Source organism: Zingiber officinale, chromosome 8B (assembly GCF_018446385.1).
Source record: "Zingiber officinale cultivar Zhangliang chromosome 8B, Zo_v1.1, whole genome shotgun sequence".
NCBI classification, from domain to species: domain Eukaryota; kingdom Viridiplantae; phylum Streptophyta; class Magnoliopsida; order Zingiberales; family Zingiberaceae; genus Zingiber; species Zingiber officinale.
In genome coordinates, this window is record NC_056001.1 from 91,980,976 (window position 1) to 92,000,240 (window position 19,265).

At 40.2% G+C, this 19,265-nt stretch overlaps 1 non-coding gene across 1 annotated transcript; it reads right to left on the reverse strand.

The window, feature by feature from the left end:
• Positions 1-18,735: 18,735 nt before the first annotated feature.
• Positions 18,736-18,841, reverse strand: LOC122018312. Its single transcript, XR_006121729.1, has one exon. It is a non-coding gene; the product is annotated as a small nucleolar RNA R71 (small nucleolar RNA).
• Positions 18,842-19,265: the final 424 nt, after the last annotated feature.

Here is a 19,265-nt window from a genome sequence, read left to right on the forward strand (position 1 = left end):
CTCATCTCCGCGAGAAGAACGCGTAGACATAAGAAGATCGTTTTGGAGATCTTCTTCTTCTAAAACCTAGCGATCAGAACTGTAAGAAACCTAGCGCAGGAAGTAAGTAACCCCTCACCTGCAGTATAAGTAGTTAATCGTATGTTTTTATGTTTTTAGTTCAGCCATATGCAGATTTTTCGGCACGTAGGGTGTATTTGACCCTCCTCGCAAGTTTAGGGTTTGTTTGAGCACCTCTAGATGGGCCAGACATGTTTCCCTCTCCAGTTTTGGGGTTTTTAGACGCTGTCGGGTGCCTAGAGGTGGTTCCCCAATAGAGAGGAGAGATAGAGCACACCAAGTGTTCGATAAAATGACTAGTGCAGCTAAATGCTACAGTACGCATTTTTATAGCTCAGTTAAATGCCATAGAAGCATTTTAAATAACATGCTTAGTCTTGCTTCAGTTTATATGGGACTACGGTCCATTGGGTGAGCTCCTACAATTGCCCCTAGGTTCAGATAACCTACCTCTAGGTTCAGATAACCTAGTAAGAGCAAGATAAGTTAAATTAGCTTATGAGTCAGTATTTTACTTTTATCAGTGGCACTGTGCTGGACTCTTAGTTGTCCTTAGGTTGGGCTCCCATAGTCGTCCCTAGGTTTAGATAACCTAGTAAACCCTACTAGTCTCGGGACTAGCTACCTCGGGTCTAGTTAAGGATGCGCATAGCAAGTACAGTTGTCGGGCCCATCAGCAGCATGATTATTATCTTTATCTATTATGAAAATAGTTTTCAAACTTCACAAATCAGTTATGTGAATATAGTTCAGATTTAGCTTTAGCCTTGCATCAGTTTAGTTCAGCTTATGTATCAGTTCAGCTTTTCTTATTAATACAACAAGATAGTTCCATGATCAATATTTAATTGTCATGACTCATATATCAGTATGTCATGTTTTAGCATTTTCAGCATGGATATCAGCATGTGTTTCAAATAGCATATTTAAAAAGCATGATTTCATCGAATGCATGTTTTGTGAGGTAGATGGTTCTTACTAAGCTCCCAAGCTTATAGTTTCCTTTTCCTTATACTACATATAAAGGTAAAGGGAAGATGGATTAGGGGAGGCTGGAGGGCAATGTGTCAAGATGTGTGTGAGAAGGAACTTGGAATAAAGACTCTTGGGGACTAGCAAGTTTAAAGAACTAGAATTTCTTATATTCTTATTATTCCGCACCTTTGAATGTTTAAATGTCATGAATTGTGAAAGTATGCACCATGCTATGCCTAGACTACTAGTTATCTTGATGTTAGTTAATAAACCACGAATAATGATAGTAATGACATGCCTGGAATCTTATGATGCTTTTAAGTTGATACATTTGCATTGTATATGGATTAGTGGTGGAATGCAGCAGAAATCAGAGCTCCAATCGATCAGCCGATCGATTGGAGGGTCCTCAATCGATCAGCCGATCGATTGGGAAGTGATTTCCCGCGTACAGAGAGCTGATGAATCGATCAGCTGATCGATTGGCCATGGATCGATCGTCCGATCGATCGGAAAGTAATTTCCGCGAACAGAGAGCTGCTGAATCGATCAGCTGATCGATTGGCCCAGGCTGGATCGATCAGCCGATCGATTTAGAAAGGATTTCTGTGCGCAGAAGCACGTTGGATCGATCAGTGGATCGATTGAAGCCCTTTCAATCGATCGAGTCTCAGCTTCAATCGATTGGGAAGTCTGATTTCAGCTGGAAACATCTAATTTCAGCTCCTTGATCAAATGGGATGTTTGGGTGCTGCTAGCGGCATGTTTAGTTTGTATAAATGCTTAGTTTTAGTATGAGTATTGATACAAAACTCATGGTTCCACTCACATGCTTAGTAATTGCCCAAGCATGCTAAATTTGATAAAAACATATATTAAATAGCTTAGAATGGTAGCTTAGAATGGTGTTCTATTGTATGATATAGCATGGAAAGTTTAGATTCCCTTCTTTAGCATATGTACAATAATGAAAGTGTATTTTGAACATAAATTCCAGTTCTAATAGCAATTAGCAGAGTTTTTAATTAGTTCATCTTTCCTCACATTATACTTCAGTGATGGCCACGGAATAGTTTAGCAACCGTAACCCCCGGCCTTACAGTTTAGTCAGTAGAAGGTGGGACATTACATAGGCCCTTCAACGCTCAAGTTAGTCTCTGGCGAGAAGTAGGTGAAGAAGAAGAAACTGTATGAAGAATTAGGGTTTGATTGGATGCAATGCGTATGTTTGCGTACTTGGCCAGTAGAGAAGATTCCCCTTTTTATTCCACCACATCTAAACTCCACAGTCATGAGGTGGACCATAGTTTGTTAAAGTTTGTTAAGAGATGACGTAAGCCAAAACTGCAATAATAATAGTTTAAGGAATCTTTTTCTTACCCTAGATGTACCTTCTTTGTCGTTTAGCATACTTGCGGAGAATTCTAGAAGACATTTACCGCCAATTCCCGAAGCCATATGATTGTATATTATTATGATTCACTTGTTATGATTCACCTGTTACATATGCTTGGTCAGTCATATAAGCTTATTTGGCACATATGTGGAATATATTCTATCCATACTAGTTTTAGTTCTATACTTGATCGACTACTTATACCCGACCAAGACTTCATTATAAATATGCCAAAAAAACTATGTAAGATTGAAGACCTTTATGCTCGATTTACTTCTCATACTCGACCTGTCTATTAAAGTTGGGCGATCATAGCCTGCTGACCAAGATTGATCGGTCAGACGTATGAAGATGTCTTTGCCCTTTAACTCTTCCTCTATTCGATCGTATGCTGTTAAACGCCTCTATGCTCGACCGGTCTACTCGGACGACCCTACCGTATCGACCGAGACTAATCAGTCGGGTGTATATAGGCCATTCAAGATAGCTTAATGCTAAGTGTTTCTACTTTCGATCGGTATCTTATACTTGACCGGTCTGGGTTTACTAAACTCATATGCTCGACCGATCTTTTAAGCACGTCCGACCCTACATCATTGACTAAAATCATCCAGTTCAGTTTGTAGAGGCAACTTTAACCGATGACCCTTCCTTCCACTAGTCGTAGGTCAAGAGCTACATGAGATCAAATGTATATGTGTTCGTCCGCCCTATAGAACCCGATTCACCTTTACCCGCCAGGCTTATAGGCTTGATAGGTATAATACGTTCGTTTGATCTCTGTCTATTATGTACAAAGTCAAGAACTTTTACATTCAGCCGCCTCTCTATGTGTGGCCGGCCATATGTATCTGGGCGGGTACCCATGCTCGATCGGTCTTTGCTTACTAAAATCATGTATTTGAGCGACCCTGCTATATCCTGGACCACCCAATGTTAGACTTTCTTTACATCGGATCGATCCTTTATATTCGGCCGACCAGATCTACTGGGTAGGTTTTTTTCGGCCGATCTTACATGCTCTGTCGGCTTTATCTGCTCGGTCGGTCTTACATTCTTGGTCGGTCTATCATACCTGACCTATCCCTGTTTGCCATGCATGGAGCGACCCACCTTTGTCGGGTCTAAACTTTTCTGGGCGGCCACTCCTCTTGTCTTTTCTAGCCTCCCTTATCCCTGCTTCTCCCCTTCTCCTCTCAAAAAAGGGGTCCTCCTATCACAACCCATATCAATTATGTTCAAAGCAAAAGTCACCGTAAGCGATTAGGGTAATCGCTTACGGTGTCCTAATCGATTACACCAATGATTAAAGGACATTTCTCGTGATTCTAAGCTTAAGTGATTGCCTTAGTCACTTAAGCAATGGTAATCAACTACCTTTGTCGATTACCAAACCTTAACTTCCCAAACTGAAGTCTAGGATTCTTTACTCAATATCCGCTCAACATTGACCTATTGAGACTTCTCATTTCCTAAGTTATGGTCAACCTTAACCTGTTAGGACTTCTTCACCAAGTGTTCGGTCAATCCTTTGACCCACTTGGACTTTTCTTCTTGTGCCAAAAGTCCGGCCAACCTTGACCCACTTGGACTTACCATCTCATGCCAAGTGTCCGTTCAACCTTGACCCACTTGGATTTTCCAATGTCAGATGTCCAGTCAACCTTGATCCACCAAGATCTCCACATGTCTGGCTTCACTCACCAGAACTTTCCTTCTACCTAGCTTCACTCACAAGGACTTTTCTTCTGCCTAGATTCATTCACCAGGACTTTCATTTGGCTTCACTCACCAGGATATTTCATCTGCTTAGCTTCACTCAGTAGGACTTTCCATCTGTCTGGCTTCACTCACCAGGACTTTCAACACTAAGTGTACGAGCAACACTAACGCACCTAGATTTTCGTCTTCTGCCAACCTTCCCGTTGGACTTGCCCTTGCCTAACTTCCAGTTAGGACTTTTCAATCAAGTATCCAGTCAACCTTGACATACTTGACTAATCTCTATACATGGACAATTGCAACTGCAATCTCTATATATTGTCAAACATCGAAACCCAAATATCAAGACTCAAACTTGAGCCAACTCAAGTTTAGTCAACCTAGATAACGTTGACCCAGGAGATATTGCACCAACATTATGTACATGTTTGGGTTAAGCCCCTTTCAAAATAAGCTACCTTGTTCCTTCGGTAAGTTTTGGTGACTTTGATTCTTACTGTATTACTAATTAAGGTATTTTCTATTTTATACAATGTATGTAGTTCTTCTATCTTTGATCGATGATGAGATCAACCTAACTGCAAAAGAACTTTATGCTAAGGAATGAAAATTATTAATCGAGCAATGGGGCATTCAATGGTCCTACAATTGAGTCGAGTATTGTTGCTCCTTCTGGAGAGTTATCTATTGATCCACTTCCAGTCCCTACGGATCTTCCTTTAGAGAAAGAAACTTTTCCAAAGAAAAAATACAAAGGGTGCAAGCTCACTCTTGCACCTACCCCAAAGAGACAATCACTCTTGATTCTAGAGGATTTTATCTAGGAAGATATACTAGAGCAATCTCCCAAGCCAACTTGTCTGCCCTTTATCCTACTCTGTTGACCCTTGACCCCATTTGAACTCAAGAGGGCATTTCCTTATTGGGCGGATAACTAGATCCAGGCTTCCTTGCATCTCCTAGGGGAAAATCCACCCCAATTGTACAAACAGACCCTGGCCAATCATCAATCATTTTTTCCTTACCTTCCACCTAAGCTTCGATCTCTTCAACATCTCTTCTTCCTTCTACTCTTCCAATATTATTAGGAGATCGTTTAATAGATGCTTGGACAGATGCCAGAAATCAATTTAACGAACTCGCTCCTACAAAGTTAGCAAACACATTCTCATATGAGCATACTAAGGTATCGTGATTTAATTGATTATTTTTACCTATTTTAGATGCTCATAACTATGTTTATCTTTCTACGCTGGGAAATTAGTATGGGCTTTGGTCAACCATTGTATAATTTAGCTCAAGAAAATAAATTACTAAAGTAGCAAACTTCCAAGGCAATTTCTACACAGGCCTCCGAGCAAATAAAAGAATTATCCATGCAATTTCAAGTGGCTCAAGAGCTAGCCAAAACTGATCTTGAGAGGGTGACCCAGTGGAAGACTACCCTGAAAACTTTTAAAGCTCAACTTCAATTGGAGATGAGTCTCTGAATAGAAATAAAGATGAAATCGGATGAACAGATTGCAGGGAATGTACACTTGTGCACCCAATTACAAGAATTGAAGTCCACGCATACAGCTGAACTAACGACTATGGAATCCAAGTTGACGGCTCAAAATGTCGAATAATATTCTTTGCTCTCAGATCTAATGACCGCCCAAATTGAAACAACAGCCATTTAAATAGAGTTTTCAGCTTACCGGGCAGGGGAGGATGAGCGGTTTGGAGTGTGGAAGAAAGCCCTTTTTCAAACACGTGAATTTAATGAACCCATTGCCTACTCTATTTCCAAGGCACTTTTTCTCGGAGCAAAAGGAGCAATGGAGTAGTTGAAAGAAGGTGGATATCTAACCTCTGATCCCCTTGCCAGATTTTTAGACCATAAATGGATAGCTCATATTGATCTGTCCAACTTGCTGCCAAACTTGTCATAACTTGTCTTATTTTTCCTTATCTAATTCATGAATTGGTTCTTAATAACTACTATAATTCTATTGCACGTCTAAGTTTTTGGTTAAATTTATTAAGTGTCTTCTCTCTAGAATTTGGTTGTGTAACAATTCCTATTTTTACTTAAACATGACCTACCTCTGTCCAAGTAAAAACCTAGATGAGATAGGGAAACACTGCTTAGGGATGGCCATCCAAGCCGGACGAGCTGTAGCATATAACACTCATTTGGCTAAGAACGCCAATCCTTACGGCCAGGCAAAATTGAAACTCATTCGAGTTTATTTTTGCCCGGACTTAAGCCTTAAGAGAGGACCAACTACAACACCCATTGCTTATTCAAGTAAAGATACCTAGGACTAGTCGAAATTAAACACGCTCACTATAAAATCCGTTCCAGGTTAAAAAGCACCCTAGCATAAATACAGTTTGGTCTTGCACACTTTTAACTTAATATTTTCATGGACGAGTCTTAAAAGCCCATTTGAGCTTAGGAATAGCCATGCTCTTTAAGAGATTTTCACAAAAAACTAGGCTCACCTCAATAAAAACACTGGTGCTTCAAGATGACTGTCTGTTGAATTAGTTATTAGTGTAAGTTTTTTATTGGTGACATGTGTGTACACACCATTATAGGTGTACGACTTTACATCTACCCGCTACTTTATCTAACCATCCGACAACTAACAGTTGAGCCCGCCTTTTTACTATTATGATCCAATGATCTAACTCTAGAAACATTTTCAAAGAATCCTTATAAGAACTTCGTGAAAAGGAGAAAAACCCTAAGGCTTTAAACTCTTCTTCTTCCCCATCACCACTTATTCTTCAACCCTCTGCTCATCCCCTCTTTTTACTTCTGTAATCTTTTCTTTCAAAAATGGATAAGAGTAATGAGTGGTATACACAATGTTCTTCTATCTTTACCATTGATGATGCATATGACCTCACCGTCAACTACAGCCTCCCTATCTACGTAGTTGCTCCTACTGAAGAAGATCACCCTCATCTTCCCTCAACAGAGAGTGTGGTTGTCTTTAGGGAACAAAACATAGTTGGGCTCCGTTTCCCCCTTCCTTCTTTCTTCTTCACTATTAGTCATTATTTTGGTATCCCACTTTACCAACTTATACCTCAATCCCTTCGCATCCTGAGTGGCGGTGTTGTCATTTTTCGTTTGTTCAATATCCCTCCGTCTCCTCATCTATTTCACTATTATTTTTTCCCTTGCCAAGTAGCGAATAACTTATTCAAATTTTAAGCTCACCCTAAGGCAATCTTATTTAATAGGGTGCCAGCCTAGGAGGAGTGGAGAAACAAATATTTCTTCATTATCCTTCTAACTCCTCCGCCTTATCGTATAAACTGGCAACAGAATCTCCCTCTGATCCCTAAATTGGGTAATATCCGTACAGACCTAGCCCTTCATCAAGCTCTAGAAAAACTTAAAAGCATGAAGTTTAGCTTACCTGAGTTAACCATAGAAGGTTTTCTATATATTTTTGGGCTCACTCTGGTTAACCTCGACCTAAGCACTACCTTTGGTAAGAAAAAATCCTTATCTTTCCTTAGTCATTTGTTGTCTCTTAGCCAATTATTTTAAAGATTATTGCTCACTTATTTTAACAACAAAGACCATTACTCTAGCTTTTTTCTTCAAAAATACTAGGCTAACAAAAGGAACTTTAAACTAAATAGACGAAAACCTACTGAAGGAGCATCAGCTTGAATAGGCCTCCGCCTCTATTGGTCTACTCCCTCCAGTTGAACCTCCTCGAAATTCTTACTCCAACTCCTCAGAATCGGATACTCCTCTTGTCATTAAATGCAAAAGGTCTCGAGCAGAGACTTCAGGCCTGGATATACCAGAGCAACCCATCACCAGGCGGGCTCCTCTTGCTTTGGCCGAGATCTCTTTTGCTCGAGGTAAAGAGCCTGAGTCTCAAAAACATAGTCGCTCTCGTTTTACAATTGCTATGATGAGACCAAGCATTCTTATACCTATGTCTCATGCGACCCCCTAGTTATTAGGCCAATTGGGACAATGTTGGCCCCTCTACCTACTCAACAAATTTCGTCACAAGCCTTAAGCATTTTTTCAACTATTCCCTGCTCCAAACAAAATCCTAGTGTGAGATCGGTCGACCATGAATTTGAAGGATTAGTTTCCGACTAAATTCCTAGGTCGGTTGGGCAAACATCAAAATCTTTACCCATTCAACTAGCTTCTGTTCAGATATGATGAGGCCCCTCTTGCTCTTCCGTCAAGGCCTACGTCTTCAACTAGCTCTCCATGTCTTTTCAAGAAGTTCTATGGGTTACCATCCAACAAAGGCTAGGTACTACTTCCTCCCCACCTTATAGGGTACTTAAGTTGAAGGGTTCATTAGCTGAGTCATAGGTGCAAGCACATAGACAAGCACAAGGGACCACAATTTCAAAGTGTGCTAACAAGCACAACCGAAATGCTATTGCGGTGAGTCCATAACTAAGTTTTCTTAAATTACCTTTGTGAATTGTAACTTCATCGTTATTCCCTATTTAGTTCTATCCATTTAGGCTACATTTGGGCCAACTGGTCATGAACCTAAAGCGAGCCAATGAAATTTTACAAGGACAAGTGAAGGAGCTAGAGGCGACTACCACCATTCCTAATACTGAGGTAGCTGAGTTGTAAAACAAAGCTAAGATCTAAATGGGGCTCCTCTTAGAGTTGGGAGAAACCCTGAAGAAATCCCAACAAGTCTCAACAAGAAGATAAGCAATAGTTGGAACTCTTATTGCAATCTAGCGAGTCTAAACTTGGGAAGAGAGCACATTGAAAGACAAAGCCCTCTTTGATCTGGCTCACAAAACTACCCTACTGGAAGAACTAAGGCTTTCACATGCCTCAAGGTCTTCTGATCTAATCCAAGAATTATCCGCTAAGGACTTCTTGCTATTGAAGCAACAGGAGGAACTAAAGCCCGAGAAGCCTAGCTTGAGTTTATGTGGGTCGAGTTGAATGCAGGAAAGGCTGAAGTAGATGTTGCTTGGACTAAGCTATCCACTTATCAGGCTGGGAGGATGAACGCCTTGAGGCAGGGAGGAGAGCTTATCTCGACTCTATCGATTTTAAAACAAAATTAGCTAAGAAATTTGTAGAAACGCTCAATCATGCAATAGGAGGGGTTATTCAACAACTACGGGAGAGCGACCATCTACTGATAGAACCCCCTCCCCATTCTATAGACCAACATCAACTTGTCATAGGACTTCCCTAAGATTTCTTAAGCAAATTTGACTAATATTATTCATGCTATGTTTCTTAATATGTGACTGTATGTATCTATTAGAAAGAGACAAAATTAACCAATCTGATGTGTATGAAATAATGCTAGATGACACCTGTTCTACTTGCATATCTTTAGAACTATCCATATTTATTGTAAAATAGATTTCATGTACGCTCTTTATATAATATATGTACCAGTATATGCTGAGCAGATTAATTCAATAGGATACTTGTGTTCCCCATAGTAGGTTCATAATATGCTCGCCTAAAATAGTCTTCTGCAATTGCTCCCCAGACTAGATAAGAACCTGTCTGAAATAAAAATGTTGAGAAGAATAACCAGACTGAACAAATGCGTTATGTTATGAAGGGATCCTTGGGCCAAGTAACAAGCTGGATTAATTACTTACACCGAGTGGGATAGTCAATCCAGGCAACTTTTAATATTTATGAGATGACCCTTGAATATCAATTAATTTATTAACTGGATAATATATTGACCAAGATAATAATAACGGACAACATAACCAGATTGAATAATTATAACCTTAATGTATTTGTGGGACGACTTTCATACAGATTTTTCATAATTAACTTCCAGAATGAATAATAAGCTGGGCGAGAACATGATGTCGCTGAGCGAAATAATCAAACCAGATATTTGTAACTTCCATTTTTCATAAAAAATTCCCATACTGAGTAATAAATCGGATGACTTACTTGCGCTGAGTGGAGTAAACGGATAGGATATTTATAATCTTCATATATTTCCCGGATGACCTTCGCAATAATTTTCCAAATGTATTTCTAAACTAAATAATAGATCAGTCGAGACAATTAAGCCGAGCGAAATAATTAGGTTGGTCATTTATGATCTTCATATATTTACGGGATGACCTCTGTAATAATTTTTCGTAATGTATCTCTGAACTGAATAATAGATCGATCGAGACAATGAAATAGAGCAGAATAATCAGGTCAAATATTTATAACTTGCATTCTCATACTTCAAAGGAATTCTCCATAATTGATGGCTAGACTGAATAATAAGCTGGGCAAGAGCACGATGTCGGGTGAAATAATTAGGCCGAATATTTATACTCCTTGATGTTAAAAATCCATTTGAAGTGTATACTTGCCTATAACCTGGCCAAAGGCTAGGGGGCTTAGAACAGACTCGATCGCCCGAGGGCTAAAAAATTATAAACGTGAGGACACGCCTACATCTATAACTCGACGTATGGTTCAACTATAAATATATATATATATATATATATAAGTCGCCACTCAACTGTATATGTTTGGTACTTCGGTACAGGCCTGATTGCTTGAGGGCTAATAAATAGATTTTTCAAATGAATTCACTTGCATTCTCATTAGGTGCAAAAGATTATCATAATAAACAAGTAAATTATAGATGTACTTTTTAAGCCCTATAAGGTTGTAGATGGTTAGCACTCCAAGGTCATCCTAAGTTGCTCTCCTCTGCATCTTAGAGATGATAAAAGCCCGAGGTGAGCTTTTGCACCACCTTATATAGTCCTCCCCATTGTGGCTCCAGCTTGTTAATATTTCCAACCGGTTTGATGAGTTTCCAGACCAGATCACCGACCTAAAAAAAATCTAGAAATAACCCTTCTGTTATAATTTTATCTCATTCTTTAGCAGTATGATATCAGCCGAGCAGCCACCTTATCTCTGACTTCCTCTATCAAATCAAGTTCTATAAGGCGCTGACCGTTATTGTCTTCATCATACAACTGCCTGCGATCAGATTCCACGCCAATCTCGATCGGGACCACTGCTTCACCACCATGAACCAGATGAAAATGAGTTATACCTGTAGCTTCTCGGGGAGTTGTGCTATAAGCCCATAATATGTTGGGTAACTCATTAACCCAACTTCCCTCCACGTGATCTAATTTAGTCTTAAGCTATTTGATAATTTCTCTATTTGTTACTTCATCCTAACCATTGCTTTGTGGATATGCTATAGAGGTGAAAGCCTGTATGATACCATATCTCAAACACCATTCTCAGATCCTTCTACCTTGGAATTGCCTCCCATTATCAAATACCAGCTTATGTGGAATGCCAAATCTACAACAAATATATTGTCATAAGAATTTAATAACCATTTACTCAGTTATTTTGGCTAAGGGCTCGGCCTCCACCCATTTTGAAAAATAATTTACCACCACCAGTAAAAATCTCTTTTAAGTCAGTGCCAAGGGAAAAGGTCCTACTATGTTCATACCCATTGATCTAACAGGCAAGAAACAATAGAGGTTTTAAGCAATTCCATGGGGTGATGTGAGATATTCTGGTGTTTTTGACAAGATAAACAGGTCCTTACTAGTTGGGTCGTATCAGCCTATAAAGTAGGCCAAAAATACCCAACCAATAATATTTTCTGAGTGAGAGATTGACCTCCTGCATGACTCCCACAAGAACCCTTGTATATTTCCTTAAAATGTATAGCACGTTGTCTGGCCCAATACACTTGAATAAGGGGCATGAGAAGACTCTCTTTTATAATTGATCTCCGATCATGGTGAACCAACTTGCTCTTTTCTTGAGCAATCGTGCATGTTCTCCATCGGTTGGTAAAGTGCCTTGTTGTAAGAATAAGATGATTGGTGTTCTCCAATCGCTTTGTAGCTCTAGGTCAGCTTGTCACCTGATGCAATCCACTAATAATATTTGCTCAACTGATTTATCCAAATTCCAGGGAACTATAGTAGAGACTAATTTAGCTAGCTCATCTGTCATTTGATTGTCTGAACGAGGAATCTTTTGTATAATCACTGATGTAGTGTTTTAAGAGACTGTTGGACCCCGTGGTAGTTTTGATGTGATCAACCAAGGTGGTTAGGTCTTGCTGTGTTTGAACCCTGTGTCTGAGTGTGCAGGAGCTTAGGAGCACAGGAAGTCGAGCGGAAGACACAGCTAGCGAGAAGGACGGCACGGGAAGGGAGCCGATGTGCTCGGTGCGTCCGAAGGATGAGAGAGCTGCGGAAGAGTACTCCGGTGGGCGTGAAGAGCGTGTGCGACGTTTGAGGGACGTTAAGCCGGGACGGAAGGCTGCTCGAGGAGAAGGCCGGGAATTGGGTTCGGGTGAACCCTATTCCGGTTGACCGCAATCACCTAAAAGAACGGAGCGTCGGAAGCTGAAGAAACCAAGCTGAAATTGGAGCTGCCAGTTTGGAGGTGCCTCCATTAGGCTTGGAGGCGCCTCCAGCTTGAAGGCGCCTTCAAGCTTGTTGAAGGCGCCTTCAACCGGTCAAAGTGATCGTTTCAAGCCGCGGATAAAATTTTATCCACTCACCTCTTGGAGGCGCCTTGGACCCCTATTGGAGGCGCCTTGGACCCTCGAGATCATATTTCCAGAGGCTATTTAAAGGTCCCTGGAACTAGGAATTCACAACAACTTCTACATTCAACTCTGTAAGCATTTCCTAGCAGTAGTTCTGAGCCATTAGAGTGTAAAAGGTTTCTCCGCCTTCAGCAAAGGAGAATTTTCTTAGTGCGCTTTTTACTGCCCTGGATTAACAACCCTGTTGGTTGTAACCAGGTTAAAATTCTGTTTCTGCTTTTATTTTCTGTCTCCATTATTTTACTACTCCATTTATTTCTGAGTTGAAATTACGGGTAGGGTAGTTTTACTTTTTGTTTTCAGCAATTCACCCCCCTCTTGCCGGTCTCCGTTGTACCTACAATTGGTATCAGAGCCTGATCACCTCAGAAGGACTAACCGCCAACTGAAGCACTATGATTAAGACTATGGCCGGAGCGACAATCCATCCCCCGAAGTTCGACGGAGACTTCGCCACATGGAAGCGCAAAATGGAGGTATTTTTTAAAATCAAATTTGACATTCTTTTAATAATGAAATATGGCTATGCAGTTCCGAAAGATAAGGAGGAAAATACCTGGACGAAAAAGGAGCAAGCAGATTTCATCGCCAACGGAAAGGCTGAGTTCCACCTACTCAGCGTTCTGCTGTCGCAAGAGGTAAATCGGATCGGGAGCTACGACTCCGCGAAAGATCTCTGGGAGAAATTCCTGGAGCTTCACGAAGTACCTCCGAAGCAAAGCTAGCGAAGCGTGACATCCTCCGGAACCAGCTGACGAACCTCCGGATGAATCAAGGCGAGAAGGTAGCACAACTCCAAGCGAGAATCAAGGAACTGATAACGCAACTAATGAACCTTGGAGAAGAGGTAACCAACCGGGATTCTATCCGATACGCGCTCAATGTCTTCCTGAGAACTCCAGAGTGGGCCTCCTTAGTAGATGCGTACTACATCTTTAAGGACCTCGAGGTAAGTACTTTAGAACAATTGTTTTCCACTTTTGAACTTCACGAATCTCGAGTTTCAGAGCCCAATGGAATAGAGAAAACCAGTCAGAACATTGCCTTAAAGGCAAAAATGAACTGTTCTGACTCCGAAGCCTCAGTCGATGAATCCGAAGCGGCACTACTGGTAAGACGCTTCAATAAGTTTTTCAATAGTAATAAATTTAAATCGCAGAGGCATCATCGAAAGAAGAGGGTGGTTCGTTGCTACAACTGCAACGAAGAGAGGCACACCAAAGATGACTGCCCAAAGCTAAAGAGAAAGGAGAAAGATAGGGAAAAGTCAAAATACAAGAAATCAGAACCCTCCAAGCACAAGAACCTGAAGGCTACCTGGTCAGATTCGTCATCCTCTGAGTCAGACATCGAAGAATTCTCGGGGTTAGCGTTAATGGCGAACCATCAGCCGGAAGAAAACTCAAGCTCAGAGATAAGCATCGATGAAGGGGGAGGAACATCAGAAGAAGAAAGCAGCAGTGAAGGGGGAGCGTGACCAGATCAGGTAAGTAAGGTATGCAATCTAACCCCGTCTCAGTCTTTTCGGTTTATTAAATCGCTTTCTAAAGACTTATACGAATTAGAAAAAGAAAATAAAGAATTAAAAATGAAATTAGCAAAAGCATGTCCACTTGAAATGTACGATAATATAAAATCAGAAAATGATAAATTAAAATTAGAAATTGAAAAATTGGAATCTGATGCATACTTAAATAAATTTCCTAAATCAAAATTAAGAACTTATGGAAAATTAAACTGGTACATTAGAAACCATCAGGGTTAACTTAGAAAAGTACCCAAAATTTATGTACCCCCTAGATATCTGATTAATCCAGTAGGAAGGAACCTCTATTGGGTTCCAAAATCTGTGCTAAATTAATTTCTTTTAAGTTAAAAGCTTTAAAGTAAGAAAATTAAACATTGAAATTCTTTATGGAAGCTTTGTCTAAGGAAGTGGTTGTTGCTCCAATAACCAAGAAGGCCTAGTGCCTCGCCACGACCTGGAAGCTAAAATATTGAAAGAAAATGTTTAATTAACTTTCTGAAAAAGCATTAAAAACAAAAATTAAATAATGCTTTGAAAGCTTAACAAACATTTTTTTTCTTGGAATTTCTTTGAAAATTCTTACTTAGAATTTTTTTTGACTTAGGAATTTTTTTAAAAAAATTCAGTTTAACTTAGAATTATTTTTTTTAATTTCTAAAATTATTTTTAGAAATTATCTTTGGAAAAATTATAGAAAACTTCATTTGACTTAGATTTTGTTTTAACATTCAAAAATTAAGTTTAACTTAGAAATTTTTTGTTAAAAATTCTAAAACTACCCTTAAGATTTTCTTATTCGTACCCCATTTTTGCTGTGATCAAAGGGGGAGAGAAAGGTACAAGTTCAGGGGGAGTTAAGAAAATTAAAAGAGTTAGAAAATTAAAATTTTACCTATTTTTTGAAAATGTGTTGCAATCTTATTTATTGCAAATTTATGCTTAAAATTGTTATTTTAGTAATTACCTTTAAAATTACTATTTATGTCTATTTGAACCCTAACTTGAACTTGGGTTGATGCACATCAAAAAGGGGGAGATTGTTGGACCCTGTGGTAGTTTTGATGTGATCAACCAAGGTGGTTAGGTCCTGTTGTGTTTAAACCCTGTGTCTGAGTGTGCAGGAGCTTAGGAGCACAGGAAGTCGAGCGAAAGACGCAGCTAGCGAGAAGGATGACACGGGAAGGGAGCCGACGGACTCGGTGCGTCCGAAGGACGAGAGAGCTGCGGAAGAGTACTTCGCGGCTGGGATAGAAGGCTGCTCGAGGAGAAGGCCGGGAATTGAGTTCGGGTGAGCCCTATTCCGGTTGGTCGTAATCACCTAAAAGAACGGAGCGTCGAAAGTTGAAGAAACCAAGCTGGAATTGGAGCTGCCAGCTTGGAGGCGCCTCAAGCTTGAAGGCGCCTTCAACCTTGTTGAAGGTGCCTTCAAGAAGTCAAAGTGACCGTTTCAAGCCGCGGATAAAGTTTTATCCACTCACCTCTTGGAGGTGCCTTGGATCCCTATTAGAGGCGCCTTGGACCCTCGAGATCATATTTCCAGAGGCTATTTAAAGGCCCCTGGAACTAGGAATTCACAACAACTTCTACATTCAACTCTGTAAGCATTTCCTAGCAGTAGTTCTGAGCCATTAGAGTGTAAAAGGCTTCTCCGCCTTCAACAAAGGAGAATTTTCTTAGTGCACTTTTTACTGTCCTGGATTAACAACCCTCTTGGTTGTAATCAGGTTAAAATTCTATTTCTGCTTTTATTTTCTGTCTCCATTATTTTACTACTGCATTTATTTCTGAGTTGAAATCCGGGGAGGGTAGTTTTACTTTTTGTTTTGAGCAATTCACCCCCCTCTTGCCGGTCTCCGCTGCACCTACAGAGACTGTCACTCGCTCACATCAAATTAATTCATTATACTCAACCAACCCCCTTAACCTATAATAAGTAGTATGGTAGAGGACCGGGTCGTCTCTCACGTGGAACCAATAATAGGACGTTTGTTTTCAGACAAGATCAAACAATGGGGGTTTTGTTTTAGGGGTTTCTAAATGTAATGCAATAAATAAAATTCTAATTAACCAACAAAAATAAACTTACAATGCATTGTCACTCTATGCTATAAGGATCCTTTCTACAAAAGAAATATGTGTAAATAAATTAACCAACTATCTGATGTGCATAAATATTATGATCATTTATGCATGTTTTAACACACATTCACTTGCTTTATGCGTATATATTCTTTGCATGATCGTCTCTTTTATCATATACTCATCATAAATACTCTTTGTTTGGTTTTATGTTGACAGGGACAACTTTTGAAGCAAATACAACGATTGTTGACGTACCGGAACGAGACAGAGAACACGGTCGTGCAACCTCGCATGACCGTGTGGCCAAACAGAGGAAGAACAGTGCATGGTCGTGCAACTCTTGTACGGTCGTGTGACCAAAGAGAGATGGATCCGTGCATGGCCGTGTAAACTTGCACGGTCATGCCCCCCACGACTAGCAGCCAAGTCATACATGGTCGTGCGATCCTGCATGGTCGTGTTCCAGGAGTAGAGCCCCAGATCCACACGACCGTGCCAATTGGCATGACCGTTCAGTGCGGCCAGAGTCAAAAGAAGGCACAGTCGTGCCACATCTGCACGACCGTGCAGCGCGGCCAGAGGAAAAAGAAGGCATGGCTGTGCCACATCCACACGGCCGTGCCGCAGCGCCGTGCCCTAGCCTATAAAAAGGGTTCTAACCCTTCTCCTCGAAGAAAGTAGCGAGCCATCAAAGGGAGAATTGCCTTGGTGTCATTCCACGCCATCCAGGACCTCCTTCCAGCGATCCTTCATCACCACATCAACTCCAGAAGCAAAGGATTGGATCCAAAGATCACTCATCGTCATTGGATAAGCATCCTTTCTCTTTCTCTCTTCTTGTTTGAGGATTGTATGCTTGATTACATTGTGTCTTCGGGTTTTTCTCCAGCGTCTATGGAGTAGATTCTTTGTTTTAGGATTAGGGAGTAGTTGTGGATTGATTTTGATGTAAGACTTATATTTATGTCTTTATTCATTGGATGATTTCGCTTGTTTTGTTTCAACTACTATGCATGAGACTTGTTGCTAGATTTCCATATCGTATTAATTGATTGTGTAGGAATTGCTAACCTCATAGAGAGAGTATCTTAGATCGTATACCCGAGGGGCCCTAATGACAGGTATAACCCATTCACGCACATCTAGGGTATTTCCTCGAAAGGAGAGGTAACTTCTCCGCAAGGAAGTAAGAGACCAAACCAAGCCCTTATTTCTATCCTTAATGACACCAATTAGAGTTGCATTCTTGTGATCTACCGAGGCGCTCTAGTGACAAGGGTTAACAGTAACAGGATTTCATAGGGATCTTCTCTATTTAGTGCTTAAGAATAGTTGCTTTAGCTTCCGGCGAATGCAAGTTGATGGACAATGAGTAAAGGATAGAACGTGATATATCAATACCACCACAATGAAACCGAACTCTTAGAATTCTTCATAAACTAAGTTAATTACTCTCTCTTCACTAGTTCTCATTTCCGCTTCCTAATCTCTTTTCTTTAGATAATTTGCAACCATCGGTAGTTTAGCTAATCCTAAGTGAACCATTACTAGAGCTTATAACCAGTCCTCGTAGGATCGATAATCTTTATTACTGACGATGAATCCGTGCACTTGCGGAATTGTAACAACTTTTTAGCGTCGTTCTGGGGACTGCGTCTATAACATTAGCGAAAATCATATTAGATTAGACTAGACTTTATTTTTTTCCTTTATCTCTCCTTTTTCTAATATTCTGCATTTCAGAGATAAATAATTTTATTTTTATTTTTCTTTATTTTCTATATTTTTATTAAAACGCTTAAAAAATAATATTATTCCAACTCTTTTCTTTACTTTATTTTGCTTAATTTTACACTCGAAATATTCCATATCTTGTTTTTGCATGCAAAGAGCTAATCTTTCAGGATAATTTCTACTGTTCGATCCAGAGATCGATAGGACTTTCTTGAGAAGAAGAAACTTACAAAAAGTATTTCAAGCCGAACAAGAATCTTCAGAAATGGTTGACAAACTGTTGAAGGATTACGCAGCACCTTATGCACGAGGGGTTCGGTCTAGCATCACTCGACCGCCAATCAAAGCTAACAATTTTGAAATCAAGCCTGTAGTAATCCACATGGTTCAGCAGAATCAATTTGGAGGAGGACCGCACGATGATCCAAATCATCACTTAGAGCTTTTCTACGAGATTTGCGGTACTATGAAAGTGAACGGGGTCCCTCTAGAATCAGTAAGGTTACTTCTTTTTGGATTTTCCCTGAAAGACAAAGCTAAGCAGTGGCTAAATTCTCTTCCAGCAAACAGCATAACGTCTTGGAAGCAGTGTGAGCAAAAATTTCTGGACAAATTCTAACCGCCAAGCAAAACTTCCCACATGAGGAATTTGATCGCAAGCTTCAAACAGATAGAATCAGAATCATTATTTGAAGCCTGAGACAGATTCAAAAGTATGCTGAGACAGTGCCCCCATCATGGCCTTGAGAAATGGTTGGTTCTACACACATTCTACAATGGAATCAACTATCACACGAAGGTATCCCTCGATTCTGCAGCATGAGGAGTATTAATAAACAAGAGCCTTGATGAAGCTAAAGAGATCATAGAGAATGTGGAAAAGAACCACCATCAGTGGGCAATCGAAAGATCTGGTGGTTTTTTCTCAAGGAATCTAATAAAGGTGTCAGGAAAATTCGACGTAGATGTAGTCACACTCATGTCTGCAAAGCTGAACGCTCTGACTAAGAAGCTTGAGGCCATGGGAAACAACACGACCAATGCAATAGTATGTGTTTGCGAAACTTGTGGAAGTACAGATCACGCTCAAGATACTTGCCCCCTAGGGCCAATACAAGCATAGATAAACCAACTTGAGCAATGCGATGCGATAGTCAGTTACAACCAA